The sequence below is a fragment of the Nematostella vectensis genome, chromosome 10 (genome assembly GCF_932526225.1).
Source record: "Nematostella vectensis chromosome 10, jaNemVect1.1, whole genome shotgun sequence".
NCBI classification, from domain to species: domain Eukaryota; kingdom Metazoa; phylum Cnidaria; class Anthozoa; order Actiniaria; family Edwardsiidae; genus Nematostella; species Nematostella vectensis.
The window spans coordinates 13,200,617-13,205,036 of NC_064043.1; the positions used below are offsets into that span (position 1 = coordinate 13,200,617).

Below are 4,420 nucleotides of genomic sequence, written 5' to 3' on the forward strand. Positions count from 1 at the left end.
TAGCAATTGAAACAGGCCGCTATAAAAATAAGGTTGGGGATGAGTACCATACCTTAATGGAATGCGACTATGTCAATGATATACGTCGAGTATTTTTTCATGATCTATTTGCAATCAATAAATCTTTCAAACTGTTAAGGCCAAAATACCTTTTTTTGTATATTATGAGCTTAACAGATGACTCCATTGCGAGCCTAGTCCTGAAATTTTGTGATGATGTAATTAAATATTATGAATAGAGGATAGGTATATAAGCCAACCTACTTTAAATATTATCCTAATATACCTGTATTGGTATTTATTGGAATAAAGTTATTATTATTATGACAGTTGTACAACATATGTATGTCAGCCTATATACAGAGAGGGGCGCAAGCGTAACCCAAACTGTATCTCAGAATACCCCTTTCAAAATTCTAGGTATAACATAAAATTAAGAAATGTAAAAATAAATCAATAAAAACAGTTCAATCTCTATAGAGTTCAGTACGACTGTTTATCTTGTTAGCACTTTCAGCGTCCTTGCAATATTTAACGAACTTGAGAGCACTGCTTTCTGCATCTTCTTTAGGACATCACGGCCACGCACGCCGAATATCTTCCTCATCGAGCTGTTCACGTCTTGGGACCAACCTCCAAGCACGTCAATCACTATGTTGTGTTGCTTGATGCTATAGCCGGGGTACTGTTGCTTCAGCTCCCATCTCAGCGGGCCATACTTCATCGTTTTCTCCTCATCTTTCTTCCTTCTGTTCTCCATCCACGGGCACGCCATCTCAATCGCTAGAATCGCTAGAATTTGGCTTATTAACTATAATGCGGGCGTCAATCCTGTTCTGTCGTACATGAGTGTGTTCTGCAAACATTGGGACGTCCCAGAATGCCTTGGCATTCTGGGATTCGTAGGTGGGCTTCGGTACCATAGTAGAGTACCATGGAGGAGTTGCTTCTATCAGCTTCAGATCTTTCAGCTTCTCAAAGAAGAGGATCTGTAGTGCTGCGTTATGTCGTGCTAGGTACGTGCTTTGGGCGAGAGCTGGGCAGCCCGCGAGAACATGGGCCAAGCTCTCTGCAGTTGTACCGCACAATCTACACATAATGTCATCAGCTGGCGAGGTGTAGGTTTTCCTAGCCGAGTAGAGCTTGGTTGGAACTTGCTGCTCGTACATCTCCACTATGCCTGCAATGGTGTGGGTGGGGGCATCTCGCCATTCTCTCATCCACGCGAAGCAGCCTGGTCTATCCAGATTCTCATCTTCCCATCTGCTCTTGAGTAACTTTCCTTGCCATTTTTCTTCTTCCATCTTATTATTATTATCATTATCATTATCATTATCATTATCATTATCATTATCATTATCATTATCATTATCATTATCATTATCATTATCATTATCATTATCATTATCATTATCATTATCATTATCATTATTATTATTATTATTATTATTATTATTAAATAATACAGGGAACACAGGAAAAACCAGGGGAATACAGGAGAATACAGGAGAATACAGGGAAATACAGGAGAATACAGGAGAATACAGGGAAATACAGGAGAATACAGGGAAATACAGGGAAATACAGGAGAATACAGGGAAATACAGGAGAATAGGGAAATACTGGAGAATACAGGAAAATACAAGAGAATACAGGGAAATAAGGAGAATACAGGAAAATACAGGAGAATACAGGGAAATACAGGAGAATACCGGGAAATACAGTAGAATACAGGGAAATACATGAGAATACAGAAAAATACAGGAGAATACAGGGAAATACAGGAGAATACAGAAAAATACAGGAGAATACAGGAAAATATAGGAAAATACAGGGAAAAACAGAGGAATACAGGGAAATACATGAAAAAAAAACAGGAGGATACAGGGAAATACTGGAGAATTCAGGGAAATATTGGAGAATACAGGGAAAAAGGGAAATACAAGGCAATACAGGAGAATACAGGGAAAAACAGGAGAATACAGGAGAATACAGGGAAATACAGGAGAATACAGGGAAATACAGGAGAATACAGGGAAATACAGGAGAATAACAGGGAAATACAGGAGAATACAGGGAATTACAGGAGAATACATGAAAAAACAGGAGGATACAGGGAAATACTGGAGAATACAGGGAAATACAGGAGAATACAGAAAAATACAGGAAAATATAGGAAAATACAGGGAAAAACAGAGGAATACAGGGAAATACATGACTAAAACAGGAGGATACAGGGAAATACTGGAGAATTCAGGGAAATACAAGGTAATACAGGAGAATACAGGGAAATACAGGAGAATACAGGGAAATACAGGAGAATAACAGGGAAATACAGGAGAATACAGGGAATTACAGGAGAATACAGGGAAATACAGGAGAATACTGGGAAATACAGGAGAATACATTTCTTTCTAGCGACGGCACTGCTACAGCCTGTCGCTTACAACTGTTTTGCTTGTAATTTGCTTAAATTTACAGCTTTTTCACATCTGGAGAGTGCCTTAGGACATCATGAAGTCTTTTTGGGCATAAATAATGCTGTGCTTATGGATGTTTGCACGCTGAGGTTGATTCAATGGGATAATTCCTTTTCTGGGCTTCACCAAGAGAGAAAGGAATTTTCTGGTGAATGGCCTCATACTCTCCAATGTGGACCATCTTTGCTACCCAACCTTATTCAGAAATTGTTTTCAGGCTAATTCTGGGTTCCTTGGACCTGGAAATGTTTTGTTTGGCTTCGGGGAAAAGAGACTTATATGATTGTGGGGGAGGAGATTGCCCGCCTGTCTGTCAAGGTGTTTCCAAGACTCCCATGATGCAGTGCAGGCATGCAAAATAGGCTAAACATGGTGACTCGCTTCTAATGAAGGTTCTAGCATTGATTATTGTGAATGATTGCTGTAAAATGGGACCTGACGGAGGTTTCTATTTGTGACTTGATCTGTGTTTGCTTGTCTCTATTTGTAGTTCGGAATTTTGTGTCTTTTTGGTAAGAAATGTTTCTAAGTTTAAGCATTTGTTTACGAATTGGTCAGAAATCAAGGTTGATATTTTGACAAAAGAGTCAATTCTATTACATTGCTTAGATGCGCTTTTGAAGGTCGTCTATGCCTTGGATGAATCTATGAGTATCCGGGTCTGGTGATGTTTAGTTTGCATTTTTGACGTTTTGGAGTTGGGCCTATATTTTACAGGCGTCTCAGGGCGTTATGGCAATGAAAGACTTAATCACCACCATCTTGATCTTGTTTCTCATTCGAGCTGGCGCATGCGCACTTACGATTGCAACCGCGCAAAGCAGGCTGGTCACAATTCAAAGTGTGACCAGAAACGCTCGAGCGCCTAGTTTGTCCTTAGAAGCCCGCATTTCATTGATTAGAGTTGCTGTCTCTGCTCGGTCGCTTCAGGCGACCTCGCTACGACAGCGACCTCGCTACGACAGCAATAAAGTGGTTCACGTTACGTTCACGTGTGTCAAGGTTTACAGTAAACATATTGAATTGAAAAAAACCGTTCACTTTACTACAAAATAATGGTTTACAGTTAGTGTTTTTTGGGTTTTGTGAGAAATTCTTAATAAAAACACACGAACCTCACTGAGCAGTTAGAAATGACCATTTAATTACCTCTGTGAAGTTTCTTAAAATTCGGTTAACCCATATATTATGTAGAGTGAGGTAGAGGTGACCGAATTTTACAAAACTTCACAGAGGTAATTAAAATGACCGCTCGGTGAGTTTCGTGTGTTTTTATTAATAATTTCTCGCAAAATCTAAAAAAAAAACACTAACTGTAAGCTTGGGATCCCTGTGGCGGGAGGGACGACTTAGACCAGGCCTTTTAACCCACAGGTATGTTTAACAATCGGAAACCTCTCAAGCCGCCTCATCTTTGCCTAACAAAACCCATTATCCCATTTCACAGTTCCCTTGCACATTACACATCTACTCCAACCACAAACACATCTGCACACCCCCCAATACACACTCCACATTACACGATATCATCAGTTCACTCAGGCCTTGAGACACGACTCGCTGTTCTGAACGTCCTCTTCACTCAAGGGAAGGTTATACGTGGGTAAACTGCCGTGATTCAGCTGGAACTCCTGCAAAAGATACGTAGCTACTTCTCGCGGCCGGCTGCATGCCATCCATCGGACATAGAAATTCGACCACCGTGTCCGGGCCGGCCCGCTGAGATACCAGCCAATAGGCAGTCCGTCATTCCCGCTAAAGTGCGAGCCAAGGCATTCGGACACATGAGAAGGCGAATCCATACCGCCGATATAAATTATGCGGTTTCCCTCACGGATCTCGTACACGCCGGGCTGTTTCGCGTTATCTTCGAAACTCTTGGAGGCGTCAAAGCTTCGCAAGGCACTGAATAAAGGCCGCTCATTCATTTTCTCACGAAA

General features: G+C 41.0%; 1 pseudogene; it reads right to left on the reverse strand.

The window, feature by feature from the left end:
• Nucleotides 1-322: 322 nt before the first annotated feature.
• LOC116618389 lies at nucleotides 323-1,304 on the reverse strand (annotated as a pseudogene).
• Between the last annotated feature and the right edge of the window lie 3,116 nt (nucleotides 1,305-4,420).